Genomic DNA, 24,336 nt, shown 5'->3' with positions numbered 1-24,336 from the left:
CGCATAACCCACTCACTGGATGAGGCAGGTGGGATCATGGGAGGGGAACCAGCGACCCTAGAGGAATATTCAATGCATCCGTCCTCAGAGAAGGACCAAGGAGAGATCCCGAAGTCGCAAAGGAACCGCCGGATGAAAGTTCCCAGGGGGGTAAAGCCACCTCCTACCAAACACGGCTCTAGTCCACCGACCCCACAAGAGGGGAGAGGACCGTGTAGTAACTGCTACTCCATGCCCGACAACACTCTCAGCGCTCGGGCATCCCACGATATGCCCCAGCCGAGTGGATGGACACACACTCTGGCCCCAGGCCCACCGGCCCCAGTTTGGTTTGGACTATATTTTTGTTTTGGTTCTCTGTTGGTTCACTTGGTTCCCGGGTCACGTTCGGACCCAGTTTAGAAACTATAAAACCCTGGTCACAGCAGGACAAGACTGGCAGCCCTACACTAGCAGGCAGACCTTTGCAGTCAACATCCCCCCCTCTCTTCCCACATCCTGATTGGTGAGGGGGCACCACACAAGGCCCCCCTCTTCCCACACCTGAAACTGCACTATGTCTCGTGGAACATTAGGGGCCTGACCCCCGGAGAAACGAAAATCTACCTGCAAGCGCCTAATGGACCTGCATAGTTTGGTGATATTCCTCCAAGTGACACGCCAGCTCCCAGGAGACTTCACGTCACAGAGCCTTCCCAAAACAATACCTGGCATCAGGAAATAGCAAAAGGGGTAGCACAGCGATCCTTCTAGCCAAAGGGATACCATTTAGAGAACGAGAGGTCCTGCAATGCCTATAAGGCAGATTCATTGCCCTAAAAGGGTTTCTTTATGACCAGCTGCACACCTTAATCGCAATCTACGCCCGAACAAGTGCCAGGATACCTTTTACGTGGAACTGGAAACAAAGCTTTTCACCATCCTCATAGGACAAATGGTCATCGGTGGCGACTTCAACGGCGTCCCTAACCCCCTGACAGACAAATCAGGTCCCCCCTCAGCGAAGGACTTTAAGATCGCCCTGAGTCTCTGGCACCCATTTAAATCCCGGGGTGGTTGTGGATACTTGAAGGATCATCCATCCGCAGGCCTCAGACTTCTCGTTTTTTAACCACGTTCACCACTCCTCCTCACGGATAGACCCAATACTGGCCAGCCCCCAACTACTCTCGTTTATGGATAAGGTGGAAATATGCACAAGGATCCGATCGGACCACGCTCCAATACTGCTAACAGCCTGGGTCTTCGACCCCGAGCCCCCCCCACGAGACACCGCTGGACACTCTTCGAACCAATGCTACACGGCATGGCAGTTCGGGACGACGCAACCAAGGCAATTCAGAACTACCTTAAAGAGAAGCTTCCGGATCTCACCTCTACAGCAACTAGATGGGAGGCTCTGAAAGCAGTGATCAGAGGGGAACTCATCGCCCAGGCTGCGGCATATAGGGAAAGAGCAGCTGGAAGGGGAGGTTGAAGCAGCAGAGAAAATCCACTAGATGGGATGGTCACCATAGGCAGTCAAACTCTTGGGACGTGCCCGCAGTAACCTAGAGGCCCACTACGCAGAAGACACAGCCCAGGCTCTGATCAGAACGAAGCAAAGCTACTATGAAAACAGCAATAAAAGGCCAACAGATTTTTACAGCCCTTAGGAGTCCGGAGGGCACGACCCTATCTGTGGAAGAGGCAAAACTGCAGCTAGCAACCTCCCACCTTGCCAACACATTGACGGCCACTCCTCAGTCACAACCTCAACAGGAGCAATTCATAACGCAAGCCAGGCTCCCTCACATCTCGGAAGCTGACGGTGCCGCTTTGGAATGCCCAATCACAGCCAAAGAAGGGATGAAAGCCTTGAAACTAAGGGCCCCTGACGTGATGGATATCCGCCAAAATTCTTCAAACTCCTTCGACCTCTCTTACTGGGCCCGATTACGAAACCTTTCATCTCATTCCGAGAGACAGGCACGATCACCCCCTCTATGCAAGAGTCCACCACGATTATGCTCCTGAAACCTGGAAAGGTGTTACGCTTACCTGGTATCCACAGGGATGCCACCCAGCCTGGTTACTCGCTGGTATACTTCTCAGCTTTGCCCTGATGTGGTCTGCAGGGAAGGTTCTGCCTTGTGGTAGAATTAGGCGTGCTATCCGTCCTGCCTTCTTTGCAGGGGCGCGTTATCTTTCATGGGCGAGGGCGGTCCAGTAACTTCACTGACGCCGGCCCATTTGATATTGTTCAGGTAGGTCTTATTGCTGTTCTTTAGTTTTGTTGCTATCCTGCAGGCCTGTCTTTGTTTAAAATGTCTTATTTCTCCCTTAGGTGTGCAGAGCTTCAGCTCAGCGCAGAGAACTGGCTTGGTTGAGCCCCGCTGGGAAATGATGGCGCATTAAGAGCGCTATGATGCGGTAAGTAAGCGCTATGCGCAGCGCTGCGAAGTCTTGCCTTTGCTAACCTGTGTTTTCCTTCCTTGTAGGACGTGGTGTTCTTCAGCGTGAGTGGAATGTCCGGAGTGGTGCCAGCCGAGAGGCGACCAGCCAGGTAAGCCTTTTGAGCAGTTCGTAATTTGTAAATGTCTCTACTGCTTTCTTTAATGTTGCCTCTATCTTCCTCTTTCAGGTTGTTCATGTCCGGAAGGCGTGCAGATTCGAGGAAGCTGTTCTCAGTAGCTGCGAGTGTTTAAAGATGAAGACTGCAGTTAAGATACTGCTGCTAATGATGTTCCTTTTGTCTCCTTGCAGGTTCTGCTTCTTCGAAGTTTGAGGGAATAGCTGGACACGGTGAGCGTCACGTTGCAAGCTGCAAAGTAACACAAAGCGTGTTGTCTTGCTCGGGTGTGGTTTAAATAGCCCCAACAAAATAGTCCAGGTAAAGTAGTCCCTAGGCTACCACACCCAAAAAACTAGACTGCATAGCTTGGTTCTTAGGAACCAAGCTATGTGGATGCCTCCATGTTGGCTGACAATACAATAAAGGAGATCCCAAGCACATTGTTTTTCATGGTGTATGAGCCTGGCACCATAGGCGGCAGGACTGGCCTCATGAGGGTTTTTGAAGAGGATGCCAGGCTCTAGAGGCCCGAGTCCTGACTCCACCTGGCCAATGGGTTTGCCAGAGGGGGTTTTGCGCGAGGGTCGTGACCAAAGGACCCCAAGAATTGCGCATCATATACGCTCATATCCCTACTCAACGTAGATGCAAACATTTACTCTAAAGTCCTGGCAAAAAGACTGGCTCTGGCATTGCCAACTATTATAGACCTGGACCAGACGGGATTCATCAGAGGGAGGAACACAGGAGACATCTGGCAGGCCCTCAACCTCATCCAAGAGGCCGCCCGAGATCAGCAGCAGCTAGCAGTACTAACCTTGGACGCCACAAAGTCCTTTGACAGGGTGTACTGGGCCTTCATGCGACTCACCTTGGAGGCCTTCTGGTTCGGCCCTATGTTCCGAAAGATGCTCTTGGCCAACTACCACGCCACAAAGACATCCCTTAAGATGTATCAAAAGCTTTCGGCTCCAATCGCTTTCTCATGTGAGACGAGACAGGGCTGCCCGCTCCCCCCCACTGATCTTCACCCTAATGATGGAACCATTTGCCCAGAGAATCCGCCTGAACAAGAAGGTAATAAAAATGGACATACAAGGGGAACAATTTAAGATATCACCAACTGCCAACCCTCCCTCCTAGCGGAACTGGAAGCTTTTGACTAGGTGGCCGGGTTTATGGTTAACTACACCAAATCGGAGGCGCTCGGGGTAAACATGACAAAAGACTTCATAAAGAACCTCCGAAAGGCTTGCCCACTGAAATGGAGCACCACATCCACGCCTTACCTAGGGATACACATAGTAGCCGACCCCAAACAATTATAAACAGCGAATTTCCCGCCCTTATTCAAGGAACTGGAGGCTGACCTGAAGAGATGGGAGGGCCAGGAAATCTCCCTGCTGGGTAGAGTCACAGCATGTAAGATGAACCTTTTGCCTAGATTCCTATATCTATGCTCAACTGTACCCATTCAGCTACCTAAACAACCCATGCTGCACTTACAGAAACAGCTTTTGAAATTCGTCTGGAAAGGATGTAGAGCGAGAATTCCACTGAAAGGAATGGCGGGAGTGGTCAGATGGGGTGGTATGGGCTTACCGAACCATTCCAACTACTGCATAGCGGCTCAACTAACGGCTGCCGCGGCCCGGGCCAAGCAGGCACACCCCCCCTAAATGGACACGAATCTAACAAGCAAAAAGCCCCCCCTTGTTGCTAAACTCACTGCTCCACATATTGGGCATGACACGCCGCCTATGACTGTCAATCTTATCATCTACCAGGACTACGCCAAGCATTTGGGCCAAGGCGTTGCGAATGAAGAAGCTCCCCAAGGGATTAGGCCCTCTCCCCGATCTTCCGTAATCCAGATTTCTCACCGGGCATGAATGGAGCAAACCTTTGCCTATGGGGTCTCAAAAACCTCACTGAGAGGTTCTCCTACTCCCAGATCAGGCATTGGATCTCGCAGCCAGTGCTTCGGCAGGGGGCCACAAGAGACCTTCACTCCCGGGAACATGCGTTAAAGGAAGGCCCGTGCCGGGGGCTGATCTCCAAGCTCTACAAACTGCTACAAGAGGACATGCTAACAATTAAACCAATGTATATGGCCAGATGGGAAACAGATCTGGGGCACCCAATAGAAGATCAAACATGGCTGGACATTTGGACCAGGATCAACTCCGCTTCAAGATGCATCACCAACAAGGAATGCACATTAAAACACCTTCACCGTTGGTATTACCCCCCTCCCCACCCCCCACCACAGTGTTTTATACCACTTTCAGAAGTCCATAGTGTCGAACTGTTTGGAGGCAATGTGGTGCCCACGGACCCTTCCGCCACATGTGGTGGGAATGTCCATAGGCGTTGACCTTCTGGGAGGAGGTCATACAGATCACTGAAACTAGAACCCAATGCAGATTGCCCATGAACCCAGAGGTGATCCTGCTGGGGGTGCCATGGCTGGAGTGCTAGCCAAAAGCTGGTTGCACTGCTAAACTGCTCAAGCGGCTGCTTCCGGCTGCTAATATAACCCTGGCCCATAAATGGAAAACTCAGGAGAGCCCCTTAAATACCCTATGGTGGATGAAGGTTTGGAAGATCCTAGTGGATGAAAATGTTACGGCGGCAAAGGAAGGTGCATTGCATCGCTTTAGAGACTGTTGGGCTCCGGTCCTGGAATACAATAGCCAGTTTCCGGTGCGGACATTCCATCTGCAACTGGCGAAACGCTTCCTAAGAACATAAAGTCCCCCCACCCACCATTATACGGCCAGAGGAGATAGATAGACTTAACTTGTACATGCTGTAACCGGATATAAATAAAGTTTTTTAAAAGAAAAGCAATAGCCAGGATGCCGTCCCTCTCATCCCCTTCTGGAATGTGCTCCGCCACCATGGAGATTCACTCCCACAGAGTGTACGAAAATGTTGTAAGCACACAGGTGGAGTTGGCTGATTTCAATGCCATACTCCCAGCCGAAAATACCTTCCGTTCCCATCCATTTTATCGTCCCTATCAAGAGGGATAGCAGGGCACGTGGTCTGCTTCGAGGTAGCCGTAGCTTACTGGACCACCAGACTCTCGGGAGTGGGGTGTTGTGACAGATAGCCGGGGTCGCCGGATTAGTTTCCGGGGTCTCCCAATTCCTGGCCACCCTTTTTTGCAGAGCCACATGGAAAGGTAACACAGGATCCGTAGGCGAACCCTTTTCCAAAATATCTGTAAGATCATCCTGCTCATAAGGCGCTGTCGGTCTGGACCAGCCCAAGTACTCCACCACCTTAGACATAAGGTGCCTATATGATGGGTCTGCATGCTCCCTAGGGTCTGGCTTGCAAACTCCAGCTGAGGAGGTATCAATCCCACTTGCGTTATGTAAAGTGTCACACAAGTCCTTGAAGGCGTCGTCTGAGACTTATCCAAAGCCTTTCTAGGAGGGTCAATGGGTTGAGCCGGTAAACTAGGCCCCACCGGCATCGACGGCTTCGGCAACTGCACCAATGACCTAACAGGCATCCAAGATGCAACCAAAGCGCGAAGGCGTGGATGGCTTCAAAGGCCTCGACGAAGTCAGAGACCATGACCTCTCTCTCCGCTTAGAGTGTTCCTTGGACCTCTTGTCTCGAGGGTTCTCGGTGGGAATCACGCCGAGTACCCAGTTCAAGGGCGCGCAAGTATCTGGTCAAGACCGCTCCTTGCCGGCTTCTACAGAAGGCGCGGATGGAGCCTTGCCCTGTCTCTCAAAAATCTTAAGCATCTCCAGAAAGAAAGAACGAAGACAACGACGAGGAAGGCGACCGGCGGTGCTTTCCCTTCGAACGCTTCAATGAGGAGGAAGAGTGACGGCAACCACTGCGAGACCGTTTATCGCTTGGACTTCTTCCAACACGGAGAATCACCCCTCGATTCGTCGGTCGAAGCCACAACTGGTTGAGATTTACGGGGCTTGGACACCTTGCCTACCTGCAATTTTCCCTTTCGTTCCAGCAAGTCCTTCCCTGTCATGGCCTGACATTTGGAACAAATATACGTCTTGTGGCCCTCGCCCAGGCACCACAGACAAACTTGATGCAGGTCCGTTATCGTCATCTTGGAGCCGCACTCCTTACACTTTTTAAACCTGGACCCCCTTTAGTAATCCAGTACCCTCAAGGTCGAGAGGGCAGGAGCCCCCACCACCCTACCCAGGAAGCTTTCACCACCATTACCATGACTACGTCACATCTGCATCGAGATCGCTGAGCTGCTGGGCATTAGGGTGAGGCTGCCTTCCACCAGAGCCCCCTGACCCATCTGTGAAGCGCACTTTTCTTCATTTTGGTCGTTTGGCTCCAGCGAGCGAAGCTGTGCGCATGTAAGGTTGTTTCCGGCCTGACCCCAAGATCTCAGGCGCGACGCAGCGCCAGGATGAGGCTGGCTTCTCCCTGTTGCCCAGCAACATAAGATGTTATTAACTACCAAGTTCCACCAGCAGGCGGAAACGTCGGCCATAGCAGAAGGCCTGCAAAAGGCCCTGTTAGCCCCTAGACCCCTTCAGTAATCCAGTACCCTTGAGGTGGAGAGGGCAGGAGCACCCACCACCCTACCCAGGACGCTCTCACCGCCATTACCACAACTGTGTCGCATCTGCATCGAGATCACTGCTGCTCACCAAGATCGCCGAACTGCTGTGCATTAGGGTGAGGCTACCTTCCACCAGAGCCCCCTGACCGATCTGTGAAGTGTACTTTTCTACAATTTTGCACATTTGGCTCCAGTGAGTGGAGCTATGCGCACCTCTGTTTTCGGCCTGACCCCAACATGTTGGGCGTGAAAGCAGGATGAGGCTGGCTTCGCCCCATTGCCCAGCAGCATAAGATTTTAACTACCAAGTTCCGCTGGTAAGCGTAAACACCGGCCATAGCAGAAGGCCTGCAAAAGGCCCCGTTAGCCCCTTCGCCTCGGGCCGTTGAGTGCCACAGAAGCTGGCCCTACTTACCCCTGCCACCTACTTGACCTATATACTTATTGCTGTGAGATGATCAACTCCCCCATCATCACTCCATGAAACTCACAGAGACCTCCATCCTACATGCGGGACCGACGCCACTGTCCTCAGACCTAGCTAAGTACTTTTTAACACTATCGCATTCATAGTACGCAAATCACTGGCCGCTCCTCAGCCTTTCTTCATTTAACCAAAAACCTTTGCCCACATCGTGGTTGATGCCGTCACTACCACCTGTAATAGTAAGTCACCATTGAAGTTCCGTTTAACACCTATCTTGCGTTCTCCCCCATGCCTTCTTGATTTGTAACTGATTATTTTGCAGTGTCGCTAATCTCCTTAGACTATGGTGTGCCTCATTACCTGGCTTTCTTATACAATATTTGCATTATAGTTTTACTGTACTGTGCCTGTGCATTTAACAATTGCATGATATCCAGTCTAGACTACAGCGGGTCACATTACCTGGTTACTTTATATCATATTTGTATCATATTCGTGCTCTACTGTGCCTGGTCACCTGAACAATGTACTTTATCCAGCTCACCTGTACAGAATGACTTGTAACCCAGCCTAGCAACCTACTCTACCATAATAGTGCCGCACCTAGCCTGCCACACCTTATACTAATTCATCGCCTAGTGAATATACATATGCCCCCCACACACGTGGTGACTCGCAGGAAATCCCAACATACTCACGGATTTGCGGCTCCCTTGTGGCTCCTAGCCCTGCTGTATGTGTCCATCACCTTACTTTCAACTACATACTAGACCTTCATGACCCTACCAGTTCAATCAAACTCAGGTAGCCCACCCTCTAAACTGTGCGGTCACCCATTGCTGAACTACTGCCACATCTTGCCCGACACGTATAACAGTGCCAAGGCACCGTGCATAACCTCCCTTAGAAATGAGAGACTTGGCGTTCGGACAAAAACAGGACCTTATGCCCAATCTAAGTCACCTAAGCCTACTTTGACAAATACCTCTGCCATTCCATTTTCCTTCACCACACCGGCACATAAGTCTGTAACTCCGACTCCTCGTACTGAAGCCGCCATTATAAAAAGGGAGCTCGTATCAACGCAAGATCCTTAATTGCCCATGCGTTAGACATCTTGGACTTGATCAGATCCAACAAACTAGACTCCTGGCGATTACAGAAACCTGGTTACACCCAGCTGCCAGCCCCGCGCTGATGCTAGCAGTCCCTGATAAGTACACTATCTTCAGGGCAGATAAAACTACCAAGAAAGGTGGAGGGGTTGCCATTGTTGCTAAAAACACCCTAGCAATTAGAGAATGCGCCAGCACCCAGTTCACTTCTGGTGAACTCCCTTCAGTGAAACTCCCACTCTCAGCAGAACGAACGCTTCTCATCCACACCATCTACAGACCACCCAGCACACTTCCCTCCTTTGAAGATGACATAACTGGCCTCCTCTCTCAAGATACAAACCCCAACTCACAAATCTTACTTCTAGGTGATTTTAATTTAGGCTTGCACTACAATCTAGATTCTAATGCTCTGGCCATACAAAATACCATTGTAGAACTAGGTTTCTCACTGAAGATTTCAGACCTCACACACTGCAAAGGCAGAACCTTGGATTGGGTTGCAGACCTCAATTGCAAAACCAAAATATTAGCCAATACACCATGTGCTTGGTCTGACCATAATGTCATCTCCTTCCAAATCTCTGATTCCAAAACACCCTCACCTAAGGATAACCAATCCCCCCCTCCCCCAACACTAACCAGGAACAACCGCCTAGTCACTCTAGAAGCATTCTACCGCTAATTCAACCTATTACTCAGGACAAACTTCCTCCAAACTTAGACCTTGCAGAAATGGTAGAGATATACAACCAAAATGTATTAGCTGCTCTAGACCAACTTGCCCCAAACTAAGGAAAGCCAAAACGGCGGCACACCTCAACAAATGGTACACCCCCGAGTTAAAATTACTTCACAAAACTCAAAGAAGCAGAAGCATTTTGGAGAAGAAAAACCTTCAGCTCAAAACAAGGATAAATTTACAATTGCCTCCACTTCCTATAAAACTGCTATCCTAGAAATTAAAAAGGAGAGCTAGAACAAAAGAATCTCCAACGCCAGTTCTAACACGAAGGAGCTTTTCAACATCCTTAAAGAATTGGAATCTCCTATCACACCAGCCGACTAAGTTATCAAAGATTCCCTCTGGTGTACGAACATCCAAAAGGCGCTACTTAAGAAAATCACAACGCCCAAACAAAAATTGAAGCGAAAAGACAACAGCCAAATCTAGCTCCCCTATTCCTATGCCATCTAATACAAACCCCCCCCCAATCAACCTCACCTACTAGCCCAAACGTGGCCTTTAAATTCACTCTGTTCACTGCCTTAGAGATGGAATCCACCATAGGAAGCCTTAAACCATCTAGATAGATGTCAAGGCGACATATGTTCTGCTTCCATCATAAAAGAAGGCACCAAAGAATTTGACGCATTTATCACCTCCTTCATAAAAGCCTCCTTTGCCTCCTGCACCATCCCACAAAACTTGAAAGATGCGTAGGCTATGCCGCTCATCAAAAAACCAAACTTCGACCCCAGTATTACAACCAATTTCAGATCTATTACCACCGTGCCTTTCCTTCTAAAAATATTAGACAAGGCTGCAAAACTACCTTGAATCTAACAACCTCCTAGGCCTTAGACAATCTGGTTTCAGACCCAGACACGGGACTCAAACAGCCCTTTTGGATCTGAAAATCCAAATGGACGAGGCTAGAGATAACGGCAAACCTGCTCTACTGCTCTTACTGGATTTATCGGCCACATTTGACCTGGTTGACCATAACATCTTAACTAACCATCTAACTACAGCCACCTCATTCTCCAGCCAAGCCGCTGCTCGGGTCAAATCCTTTCTAGCAGACAGATCTACAAGGGTCTTCTCACCTATCGCCTCAGCCAATCCAGTCCCCATCACATTGCGGAGTACTTCAAGGCTCCTGTGTATCATCCACCCTCTATAACATATACACTAAGCTACTTTTTGACCATCTAGATGAGTTAGGCATATCATATATGAATTATGCAGACGATACACAAATTCTCATCACTTTATCAGGCAATTACCAATCGGACACCAGACTCCTAAACAAAATATACAGCAAAATACAAGGGTGGATGGCCAATCAAGGCCTTTGTCTCAATGATGATAACACTGAGATCCTCCTCATTGGCTCCAAGTTAAAACTCAGTAAATTAGGTCCCAAATTCTCATTTATCATAGACAGTAACCACATCAAAGTTGACAAAGTAGCAAAAACCCTAGGTTTCTACCTAGATTCTGCTTTAGACAAATTAATGCCACTGCCTCTTCTACGGCGTACACATTAAAACTGATAAATGCATGGCGTCCCTTTCTGAATGCTAACAGCTGTCTCACCCTGACTAGAGATCTCATGATGTCCAAAATGGACTACTGTAATACCCTCTACCTGGGAACCAGCCAAAGGAATCTGCACAAACTACAAATCATGCAAAACAATGCTGTCGGAGCTGCCCTTAACATCCCTCGTTCCAGCCACATTACACACATCAGACAATCGGTTAATTGGCTCCCGATACCTGATGAACAAATTCTCCATAAAAGAATCCTCCAGACCTACCAGATCCCCATACGCCCATTGCCTAAACATCCCAACCTTCAAACTAAACAAAGCTGGAGGCTCAAGCTTCCCAGTGTTAGCAGCTAAAACCTGGAATAAACTTCCTCTTGCATTAGGAATGGACCCATTGTTCCTCTCATTCAGGAACAAAACAAAAGGCTGGTTATTCAATCAAGCCAACTAAATACACCTTGCACCACCGTGATTGCCTGATCTCTGCAACTCTCATGACCTATGCCTGCTCCTTGGCAGGGATACTGCCTTGGCCTATTTTGCTAGGAGCAATCCTATCCAAAAGCCAGTTATGACCTTGCTTCATGTATATTCTGAATATTCTGTAAAATTCCATAACTGTATATATGCTATGCTTACTGCAATACTATGAACCTGCCCTGTGTATATTATTGTACTTACGTAATGAGTACGTCTAAACTGTAAAATTCACATATGTTCCATATAACCATGTACCTAGGAAAAACGCCCAGATACCTTCGGGCTTGGTGCGCTATACAAGCAAATAAAACAAACAAGTAGTTGTCCGGGTGGAAGACGAAGACATTGTCGAAGATTAAGCAAATAACAGTACTTCAGAAGTACGACGCGCGCCGAGTTTCACAAAGCAAACACGTTTGTGGAAAAAAACGGAACTGATGCCAACGGACGCCGTGTGTACTACTTATAACATCTGATGACGTCACCCTCGACCGAGGCCTTTGGGGGGCATCGACTCAATGCCATCGACGCAGGGTGCCCTCGGCTGAAAGAAAAATCTGTAGCAGCCGCAACTGGACTTTACATGTCAAAGAGGAGGTGTACGTTGGAGGACACAATCCATTCGAAATATATTTAAATTGTGAGGGGAAAAAAATCATGCATGAACTGGCTTGTTTAGGTACGTTCGCCACAGAGAATAATAACGAACTTAATGATCACAAAGATCTTCTCTTACTTAGCTTTTTGTTGATATTAGTGCATGAAACTAATTGAGTTACTGGACCAATCTATCCAAACTTCACCATACATGGGCTTGCCACTCATGCAACTGTATTGAAATTGCCTTAAAAAAGAAAAGAAAACGGGTCAAAAGGGGATCATTTTACTACATACTAGATAACTACTTGGTCAATTCCTTGGCCTGCACCAGTATCAATGCTTAAGTTTCAATCAAACAATCTCAGGTTGGCTCCATAATACATGAATTTCATCAATAACCAAAAGATGACAAATCTAGAGGCCTCCTTTTAATCTATGAAAGCACCCCACTTTTTGGATCAACAAAGTATTATCTTACACTCTGCACAAAACGGCTGCTCATCTTATTCCATCTTATCTACTACTCCCATCAGATCCCTACTGCTTTCACTGCATCGCTAATCTTCCCACTTCCTGTATGTACCATATTACATATCAAATGTTTAACTTGAGATATTGTTGTTCAGAGATTTGTGATTTCATAATCTGTTATATCAGAACCAAATAAATACATTTGTAAAAATCACTTTATTTAAGACCCAGCCGATCTGTAGGTGAATGTTGTGGTGGGGGGGTGGGTTAAGAGGAAGACTTCCAACAGTTGGGCTGCCCCATCTAGGAAAGTATGGCTGTGGACGAGTCAGTTACATGTCAGCTAGTGCAATATGCGGCTACCAGTTCACAACGCATACTGGCCTCTTAAACATTCTGTTTGGGAAATCTCTCAAAAAACAATAAAGCCTACTGTGCCCAATCAAGAAAAAAGCGCGAGATCGGAGCAAATTCTCGGTGTGGTCAGGGAAAGATGGGTGCACACTACCTGCTATTGTTGTGCAGCGGAGGGTTGGAGAGTGAGAGTCAAAGAAAAAAGCCACATAGCCCTGCATCATCTTGTGTGGTGGAAATCTAGTGCGGTGGGAAAGAGGTGGGGTAAGTGGACGTGGATTGAGATTTGGTGGAACTGAGCAAATGACCAACAGACAAGTGCCTTATTAGAACTTGTAGGGTACATACATTGACATGTCGCTTTCCAAACTTTACCTCATCCACATTTCACTTATAGGGGAGGGAGACTGCTCTTTAAAAATAGTAGGAAGATTGAATCCACTCACCTTACATGCACTCTCAACGTGTGCACTGAATGGGCCAGCTGAGCCAGCAGAAACCCTTCATGCATTGATGTTTGAGTTGCACGAAAGGTAAAATCAATTTGCATATAATGTGCATTGCAACTCGTAAGAGATTGAAATGTGCAGGGTTCAAAACTGCCAGAATCTCTCGAGTTATTTATTTATCTCTTGCTTGTAGCCCAAAGGGACTGGTTAGCTTGACAGGGACAGCCACTAGGTGCTCCATAGAAGCATACCTATGCGATGGTAACTGAGTTTTTGGGAGCATATCCACAGAAACATAAGGACCCATTTAGAAGAACTTAACTATGCCTAATGGGCAAAAAGGTTATAGTTGGCCTCTCGTGCGGATGTTATAGTTGCAACTTGCTATGTAAAAGCCCCTCTTTCCCCAGAGATGGATCCTGCTTCGTGGCCGATGCCGGATACCCTTGAGCTGCTTTTAGGTCCTGCTCAACAAATCTTTACTTCGATCCTGGAATGAGTGTGATCTTGCATTGGGAATTGCAAAATCCATTGTGTTCACTGCAACCTAGCACTTTGCATTTGTGATGCCTGGCACTTTGGCATCCTTCCCTACATTTCGTCCCTGTTTTTTTAATAGTATTGTGAGAAACCTGAGGGCAGTCCTCACATCTACTCTGCATGGGTCCTCTTCTCAGGTGGCCAGGGAAAGCCCATCGCTATTGGAGCCTGATCCTGGGGGTGGAGAAGCGAGGGAGGATCTCCTGGGTGGAGGGTACTTAGGGGTTGGGAAGAGAATGTCCCTGGGGAAGACATGGTACTCCCCTTTCCCTTCCATGACAAACCCATACTCCCAGGTACATTTATGGGTTACTTTTACCCCTTTTCCTCTATCCAGGATGACATCAGAAGAGATTCTCAATTTTGAGACCACAGAAAGAGGATGGAAAAGAGGGGAATTAATAGTGGGACATGGTATCCTCGTTTCCCTTATGAAAACCAATCTAACCCTCCCCCGGCCTTTGTGGGCTATTGCCAAACATCTCCGTTCATTCAACCTACTATAGTACTGGCACGAGGAAAAGCCGACTAGGAGCAATGAACACTAGTCAGCCATTTCACCACTCTGATATTGAGACATGGAAAAAGCCTGCAGATAGTTGCAAAGGTCAAGCATGTCACAACATCTCCTCTAATTGCAACCAGGCAATTACAATTTACAACTCACACCTGCAACCTGTCAAATGGTTGCAGGTGTATAAGAAGGAAGGAGAGCAACAGCAGCGAGACCAGCAGGGAATCCTGATAATGAGAAGGCAGCCATGGTGGCTCCTGCAAGAAAGCTAGGACACCGGCAGATGACCCCAAAGAACCATGGAGACCAGGGCCAAGCGGGTCGCTAGGAGACCGCAGTTGTGGGAGCCTCCATAGTCGGAAAGACGCAGCTGAATCTGCAGCCATGGAAAAGGGCAAAGTGACCGACAGCGTCTGCGTCAAAAAAGCACAGCAGCCGGCGAGATCAGAAAAGAATCTGAAGTTTGAACAGGGCTCGCGTGTGAAGCCAGGAGAAAGACCGAAGAGCAAGCAGGGTCCGCAAGTGTAGAAAAGCCAGCTTGCGGAGCTGAGAAGCGATATACAGATACCTGGAGGGAAGGCCTGGAGCCAGTGAGTGAAGAAGGGAATGTCACTCGAACCAGAGTTCTCTTGGGGGCTGTGCGAAGGCAAGGCGAAATCTGAATGAATGAAACAGAATGCGCAATATGAAATAAACCCATAGATACAGGTTAGAAGCCAAGTAAGGATAACACTATGCAAGTGGCACAGACCAATGCAAGCAGCAAAGTGAACAACTGCAAATATTGAATGCTGAACTGAATAAGAACCTTTTGATAAAGGTATGAATTAATGAAAAATGAATGTGAAGTTCGAATATTGCCTAAAGTGAAAGCAAAGTATGAAACAAGAAAGCCAGTCTGAAAGATTACGAGAAAGCAAGACAGCAAGGTGGTGAAGGAGCAGAACTACCACAAGCTGAGATATATGCATGAATACAGTGGGGCACACCCAAAGAACTGGCCAAAAGGTACTAGACACGTTGTGGCAAAGTCAAGAGACTGACGAGGAGAATTCAAGTAAAGGTGAATATTCTCACAGGGACAGATCCAGAAGAACCTGTGTGGGCTAGACAGCCTAGGGTTTCTGGTTGCGCAACCTGTAATGTGTGGTCTGACAACTGTGCCTGGACCAGGGAACCCTCAATTGTGAAAGCCAAAGACATTGCTAAAGTGAATTTAGAAGAAGTAATCTGCTTGAATTGTTGAGCCAATCCAGAAGGAGTATAAAGTTGATCTGGAGTGGTTTTACAAGCAGATGTTCTTGAACTTGGGGGAAGTGAACCCTGAAGGGTTGTGAAACTGTATTAACACTGGAGAAGGGCATCCTGAGGATCTGTGTAACTATCTTGAACTTGGGAGAGGTAACCCTGAGACTTTTGAGGAACTTTCTTGAATGGGAGGAAGAGGATGTGAAAAGTAAGCCGAGAGCTGGAAAAGCTCAGAACCTTTGTTTAGATCACTACTTTTGTTGTTGCTGACATCCATACACATTGTTTAGATTTAGTTGTGAGGGCTACAATAGGTTTTGGAGACAGACTTTTAAGTTGGGCTTATTGACTCAGACTTTCCTTAATTTCTTTGAGTAGGGAAATCTCACATTAGTATAGAGCAAGTTAGGCCTTCATCCATCTTGACATTTAATGTGATAAAATAATACATTTGGAATTTTGCATCTGTTGCCTGTGTCTTGCTTCATGATTCCTTCATAGTATGTGTTGATTAAAATAAAGAGAACCAGGCGAAACATGGCGACACGTTTAAAAGGAACACATTTAAAATAGTGCTTTACTTTTATAAAGTGATTTTCTTTTTTAGGGTGAAACATGATGTATCAAATAATAAAAAAGCTATTTAGCTTCATATTCTGCCAAATAATGGTGAGCTATTCAGTAATAACAAATATGCTAGTCAATACACTACGGGCACGCACACATTTCAAATCTTGTTGACACTACTAGTACAATGCATTCAAACACGCATGCCACCACTGCGCATACAAACACTTTTCTTTGCGGCATCTCAACGAAGGCTGCGTCGGTGGTCGCAAAGTACCGGCCACACAATAACAGCTATGTGGCATACTGCTACGGAACTAGCCGGCCCGAGCAGGCAGGCGGGCTCTAGATTGCTAAGCAGCCATTGAAATCATGCTGCGTCAATGCTGCAAAGCTGGCGCACAGCTCAATGTTTTTTACGTCAGAGTACTGAGCGGGGGCGCCGTGTACGCAGGTGCTCCAGGGCCCGGGCACCCCCCCGGCAGAATGATGTCGGGGCTAAACCCCCCACCCCCCGGGCCGGAGAGAAGAGACTCAGTATGGATAGCACTTTGTTCCATCCATACTGGATCTCTCTCTGTTGGCCCGGGTGAAAGACGAGTAAAAAACAATGTTTAAAAATTGAGGGACGGATGCAAAGCCAGGGGCTCTTGTTTTGCATCTGTCCCTCAATTTCTAAAAATCGTTTTGGTTTGGGTATACTTCTACATCTGTGCACCCGGGTGCACGGATGTAGAGGTACACCCAACCCAAAGCGATTTTTAGAAATGGAGGCACAGATGCAAAGCAAGTCTCACACCCAACCCAAAACGATTTTTGGAAATTGGGGGAATTTGTACATCTGTGCACCCCTCTTGCCAAGAGGGGTGCACAGATGAAGAGGTACACACAACCCAAAACGATTTTTAGAAATGGGAGGCACAGATGCAAATCAAGTCTGTCCCTCAATTTCTAAAAATCGTCTTTGGTTGGATGTATTTGTACATCTGTGCACCCCTCTTGGCAACAGGGCTTCTATAATTGTAATACTATGCTTTTGTTGAGGCAATGCTAGTTCATCTTAGTGGGACAACATCAGCACTTCTCAGTTGAGCTGCTACACTCTTATTGACAAGGCCCCAGCACTTCTCAGCAGATTTCATTTTTATTTTAATTGGTTATATATAATGCACGTAATAATCTGAGGTTTCTAAGCGCGGACCGAGGGATCTGACCTGTGTTGCGCGAACCGAGGGATCGAACCTGTGTTGCTCCATGTCGTCCTGCTTCGAAGGGGAGCACATTGCCCTGAGCTATCCTCCCGAGACTCTGAAGATCTGAAGTATATTTAATGATAGAGAACCAGAACTATTGAGCAAGTCTGATATCATATTCATCATCATCTGAATAACTCAACACTGTTGTGGTTATACAAGAGTGAATATATTTAAAAGGGTGGAACTACTCACAATGTAGCAGCATTATTCAATAATCCAGAGTGCTTAAGCATAGTTAATGTGAAAATACTACACTTCTCACCGTTGGGACAGTACTGCCACTTTTCAGAGGCTTCTACACCTTTTATGGGGCAGCACTGATCCAGCCTACTGGACAGCTTCACTTTTAATGGCACTTCTTAATAGGGCTGCTATACTTCAATACGAAATGACCAACACTACCCCACAGGGAATTGCATAATCTTGATGCCACCGAAGCAGCACTTCCACCCACCACAGCTGCTTTATTTTTAATGGCACAGTGGGTGTACTTCTCAGCCACTCTGCTTTACATTTAAACAGACCGAATTGTCATTTCTCAGAAGGACTGCAACACTATACCATTGTGTTCTGTATGCGGAGTGCTTCTTCACCACCAATGTGGGTTCATGGCACTCTCCCAGTGTCTAAACAGTAGATCTGGCTACATTCAATTGGCAACAGGCATGTCACGAGCTGCCTGCTGTACCTAAGCTGCCGCTCAGAATGTTGGAAGCCGTGATGGGGCAAGTAATAGAAGGCTCGAGCCTGTAGGATAGCAGAATCAGCAGGGTCTTAAAACCTGCTCACTCATTCTGGAGTGAGGGGCCATGGGGCAGAATGAGCCGGATCCCACATAATGGGGATTGTTACCCCTTTTTCTCTCCTGAATGAAAGAATGAGCTCTCTCAGACACAAGTTATCACCCCTGCACACACAATGAAGGAGTATGGTATAGATCTATATATAGATCGAGAAAACTGGGGTGAGGATTCAGAGTGTTTTAACAGAAATATAATTGTCTTCCCAGATGGGAGACTGTCTTCATTAATATACATGGGGTCACTGAGATGACCAAGAGTGAAACTGTATGTTCAGTTGTGAGATTACCAGCAACAAGTATACTATGTTCCAAGGAGTGAGGTGCCCACTCAATATATCACACTGTTTAAAGTTGTGAGAACCATCCTGAATGCTTGCCCAAAGAGCTTTGGCCTGAGTTTCACACTGAAGAAGTGAGCATGTGATCTGAGGGTCTGCAGCCCACACACACGCATGGGATTCCCATTCACCCACTTGCGTGATTTGCACCAAATTAGTGAGATTGTGCTCCAAGGTAGGAGGCACACGCACAGTCTTTGCTCTGAGGTTTGACACACTCACAGGATGGGATGGAATTTCGTTCTCCCATCCTAGTTGTGTTGCTCTGCCTTTTGAGGGCTTCTACAACCTGGATGATTATAGAGGGGTGGAGTAGGGGCAGTGTTGGCCTACTGGAATGCAACTGGAAGGTTTAAACCTCCTTCTTACTTGACTTTATTATATGCAGTACATGCTAGCCAATGTTTCCCCTGTTCAGCGCCCCCCCCCCACAAAGCTGGCGACTATGTGCAAATGCGGCCATATAAACACTGGTGATGTCACTTCCTATATTTGGCCCCCCCTCCCTGAAATTCATAAGTCGGCTCATCTGGTACTGAGGAGGGCCACAGAACATGTGACCACCATGCCCTGCAGTGGGCCCCACTAAATCAATGCTTTAAGCACATGCAGAGCCAGCCTTAGGCCCGGGCAAACGGGGTGGTCGCATGGGACGCTCAGTTTACATACTTTTGATAGGGCGCCAGGGCGCTGGTACACCTGAACAGGGTGATTGCGTTTCGTTTCTTTGGTTATTGTAATCACAGGCGTTATGGTACTTGGTGGCACAGAGGGTGCCACAACGCCACACCACTTGATGCGCCTAGAACGGCAGCACTGAAGGGGGAGAGGTACAGGGTTTATTGACGGCTAGTGTCTGCCGGGCTTTGCTCCATTCGCAAAAAAGAAAATATATGGACATGAAAGGAGAACGTCCCGTCCTCCTAATCCCAGTTAAACACACACTATGGCGCAGGCCGATTGCCATTGTCACGTGATGCAAAACCCAGCGTCCTTACAGGGCTGCCTGCAGCCCTTTCGACCTGCAAGTCCTCATTTATTTCATCTCCAGCACGCAAACAGTTTTGTCATGATGAAAAAAAGGGTTGCGTTATATGGATAGGCAAAAGCATAACCGCATGCAGGAACTTTTACAGTGGTGTAAAAGAAAAGGGGGCTTTTTTTCAGGCTTGTGGTTTTTTGCACTCTGTGACTTTTAAGTTTTCGATTCAGGGCGCGGAAAATAAAGATACAATATTATTTTGGCTCAACATCTTTCTCCGAGGATTTACATATTGTAAGTTTGCTTTAATATCAGAGATGTGCATTTTGCACGTAAACAATCGAAGCTCTGAAATGTCCTGTGGGCAAGCAGTCCTGTGTTTTCACTTTGGATTCTGGGACTTATTTCACAAAATGTAAATATGTGTGCCAAGTGGAGTTTGGGATGTAGGTATTCCAAGAGCTTAAACTGTAGCATGGGGTAAAACTCCAAGCTTCAAGTTTATAACCAAATTGCGTTTTCCTGGGCCAGTAATAGAATCTCTTCTTGTAGAGAGGACAGACCTAAGCAGAGCCAACATTCATTTCCTCCCCTATGCCCGCCAGTCACCAGTGTCAGCCATCAAAGAGTACTATCCCACAGGAGAATGAGCGACACTCAATGCTATGCCCCTTATGCTAGGTCTTGTATAGCACACAGCCCACCATGTTCACTGTTTCTTGGAATTTCAAGATCTGCAAGAGGTGTGGTACAGGGATAACTTAAGAGAAGAACAAGGTTGCTTTGTTACAGTGTTAAAGTGTTCATATATGAGAAGATGGGGCTCCCTTTGTTTAGTAGGTTCTTTTTTGAGAGTTCTCTGGAGCAGTAGCGAAAGAGTACTTCAGGTTGATGATGCAAAGTGTTTGTGTGATCATAGTGTCTACCAGGGTGCTGTCTGAGGAGTGTTTAGTATCGAGTTTGTGCATCTGTGGTGTGCTAGTGTACCATTTAGGAAAGTTTTGCGTGAAACGACTTCTGGTGGTATGCATTCCATGTATAACCTGAATTTTTTCTTTGGGGACTTTGTGTTGTTGGTTGAGGTGGGATAGCTTTATGTCACCATATCTTGCATAACAGACCACCTAATAACTGGGAACAACCATTTTCACATTGGCAACATCACAGTTGGTCACATGTATTTGCTTACATCAATGCCTTGTTATGCAATATGCCATGGGCTCCTGTACATGACAGACAAACCATAGAAGAGGCCATTCGTAAACTCAAAACATCAAGAGCCCCAGGCCCAGACAGGATAACAAATGTTGACTTTAAAAAAATCACTCGTCAGAATGGGCAACATTTATAAAGTAGGTCTTTAAAAGGTGCACTGCATTTAAGTCTATACCTCCATCTTGGACTTCATCGATAGTGGTTCCTATCTTCAAGAAGGGGAGCAAGGCAGACCCTTCTAACTATCACCCGATTACATTACTTGATATAATCGGGAAGGTCTTCGGCTCCCTTCTGCTTGCCCGATTCCGACTGTGGGCCAAGAATTCTGACTGTGCAGATCCCTTCCAAACCGGATTCATGAAAAACATGGGAACCTCGGCTAACATTATGCTCCTGTCTGCCATAAAAAGTAAGATCATGGAAGGAAGTCCTAGGGTCTTTCTCGCCTTTATCGACCTGGCTCAAGCATTTGACCAGGTCAATCGAAACAAACTTTGGGACAAACTTACGTCATGGAGCTGTCCGGCGGACATCTTAAATCCAATAAAAGCCCTCTACTCAGATTCAAAAATGAGAGTTTGAGTCAACAGGGTGTACTCTCCGAGGAGATACCCGTCGCAAGAGGAGTAAAACAAGGATGCCCTTGGCGACTTCAAAGACACAGAGAAGAGTGCGAGATAATTTCCGCCAAATATTGGTCAAACTACAATATCCCGATTGCTGTATGCGTCGACATGATCTTGTTAGAACACACAGGAATCGGTTTATAGAGTCAACTTGACAATCTCTCCAACTTTGCACTGACCTACGGCACTGGAGCAATGCCAACGAGTCCAAGGAAATATGGTTAAAACCGGAAGGGTACTTTGGAGAGAACTGTTTTAGATCTACCTAAATCAACTCCAATGGCATCAATCAGACGAGAACGGACCTTACCATCATTAAAAATAACGACTGAATGTAACAGCATGATGCTGAATCGGAAAACACTGCTTCCGGTTCCCCCCTTAAAATACAACTTGATAAAGTTGGAATCCACAGGAGGCCCTTGTAAAAGCATTCAATGCATGGATATAGGAAAATAAAGAGAAGCTGGTGACGATACAAAGCTCAGAAGATCAACTGATTCAAAATCCTACAAAGGTAAAAAGAAAAATGGAAGAGCTGTATTAGATCCATACTTTAGAAACAGAGGCAAAAAACAAGTTGATCGTACAACTCCCGATGAATACACAAAAACTAAACCAAACACAGGATTACTTGAAGAAATTTCCAAACGGAGCACTCAGAAATTATTTTTTAAGGGCTTGTCTAAACCTGTTGGAATCCAACGAAACTCGGATGGTGAGAGGTCTTTCAAACACAACTACTTGCAGACTTTGCAAGATTCACGATCAGACGGAAAAAATAAGACATCTGTTAACGTCATGTCCAGGAACAATAAAAATAAGAAGGTTATATCTAAAACACCTTCTTTCTCCACTTTTGCTTTGTGAGGAAACTTCCGGGTGGCCGCGCCTCATCAACGTAGGGAAGACCTCATGGGTAATAGCTACAACTACAATTCTTCAAAAGGCCTTTGAAATGATTGAACTCAGGGAGATTGTGGCGTAACCATCGATGTTTAAACATTTTTTTTATTTAAACATTCAAATGTTCACCTCTCTTTTTTTCTCCAGTTCTTCTTGCTTTTCTTCTTCTACTATTCTATGATGTTATAACACGAATAACAGTTACTTCTTGTAAAAATTGCTGAATTGATTTAATCAAGTAATAAAAAAATAAAAAATAAAATAGGTAATTTTAGCCGGTTTCTAGTCAGTTTCCCAGGACCTTCCTTGTGACTGCCCACCAAATCCTCAGACACTCCAATTGTTGCACTGCATACATGCCAAAATGCTCCACTCAAAGAAAACGAGTCCAGTCTAGGTTTTATCTTTGTATTCTGATACTTTAAATCCGGAACTATAATCTGGAATCCTAGGACTGCAAGTCCCACATTGCAAAATTAAAATTAGCACTGAATTAGCACCTGCCAAACGGAATGAGGCATTTTGGCAAATACAGAAGCGCTCAGTCTTACATGGGATAATGGTATAATGCAAATGAATTTGGACCAACTGACAATGGTTTAATATCCCAGGTTTACTGTTAAGCCAAACTGTGTGTTCCTGGACAAATAATGTCTTCTCTTTTACTATAGAGCGCTGGCCTCAGCAGAGCCAACATTCCCATTGCTCCCCTTTGCTGCCAGTCACCAAAGTGGCATGGTTGGTCGGTCCAGAGTACTACATCACAAGAGAATGAGTGAAACTCTTTCCTATGTCCGGTTACACTATGCGATTGAGTCTTGTATAGCACAACCTATAATTTTCACAGTTTCTTGGAGTTCCAGGATCTGCCATAGGCAGGCTATGGGACTAATTTCAGAGTACGACAAAATTGTAATACGTATGTGTACATCTCGAAAGATAGAGTGCTCAAAAGGTGCGTACGTTTTATATATTTTGTGAATTAATTTGAGCGGTAGTTTATGTGTGCTCCATGTTGGTAACATAAATTGGTGTGTGGAGAGTTGTGTTGGTTTACGAATTGTGATCTGCGGTGCTGTTTAGGGAAATGTAATACAGACAAGAGTCTTTGGATGGCGTGCACGCCATTATGTAACCTTTGTCATTTCAGTGGGGGCGGGGGAAACTGTGTATAGAGATGTTTTCACGTCCTTGGAGTTTTATTTTACCCACTGTAAAGCCAGGTCTACCAGTACAGAATGCAAAGTGAGGTGAGTCAAAAAATGCCAGGACAGGCCTAGCATCTCAAAACTGAGATGAGAAAGCCTGGAATCGCTCCTAACCATCCTTTTTGCAAAATTAATTTTCTCATTTCGTTTCGGTTCGTACATGTATGTAGCTCGTCGTTATAAATGGTATGAATACCTTTAAATGCCAAACAAATAATCAAGCAATGGCAAATCCACTAGTTTGGGCGTTTACATTTATATTTCATTGCAATTTTCATTTACTGGCCTCAGGTAGCAAAGAGAGCGCAAAGATGAAAAGGAAGTTGTAAGAAGGATACAGGGGTGTGAGAGAGTGGGAACAGAGTGATGGCACTGGCACAGAAAGATGCCAGTGGGTGACGATGCCATCAAAAGGTGTGCAAGATGAGTGACCAAGAGAGTAAGAAAGTGGGAGAGTAAAACCAAGTGGGAGGATGTGATAGATGAAAGACACATTAAGAGGCACAAGTGAAGTGAAAGCCAGAGGCAATGTGTTCATGGTGCACAAGGGGCTGCTTGCAAAGATGTCTGGCATAGTGGGTAAGCAAGACAGAGTGGAAACAAGAGAGAGTGTGGGTGCTTTGAGAGACGGAAAAGAAGGAGTAAGTATGAGAATTCCAAAAGGTGGTAGGTCACTAACAGTACAGAGTATAATTTTGCATCAGATTTTCGGGCCCTTTTGTTCAGTAGAAAACAAATTTTAGGACTACTGTGCCCAACTATATTCCAGTGGTGTCACTTTAAAACCTTTTTTGTGGTGGCTGTGCCCAATATTTTAAGCATGAACAAG

The 24,336-nt window shown here is 46.3% G+C and overlaps 1 protein-coding gene across 2 annotated transcripts in view; it reads right to left on the bottom strand.

Annotated features, from left to right (window-relative positions):
• The window catches only part of PLOD3 (procollagen-lysine,2-oxoglutarate 5-dioxygenase 3), a 796,608-nt gene that overhangs the window by 742,354 nt on the left and 29,918 nt on the right, over positions 1-24,336 (bottom strand). The gene's annotated exons all lie outside the window — the stretch shown is intronic.

This window comes from Ambystoma mexicanum, chromosome 1p (assembly GCF_040938575.1).
Source record: "Ambystoma mexicanum isolate Mex_15411 chromosome 1p, UKY_AmexF1_1, whole genome shotgun sequence".
In the NCBI taxonomy this organism is placed as follows: domain Eukaryota; kingdom Metazoa; phylum Chordata; class Amphibia; order Caudata; family Ambystomatidae; genus Ambystoma; species Ambystoma mexicanum.
The sequence above is the reverse complement of the archived record's forward strand: the minus strand, read 5'-3'. Positions and strand labels throughout refer to the sequence as shown.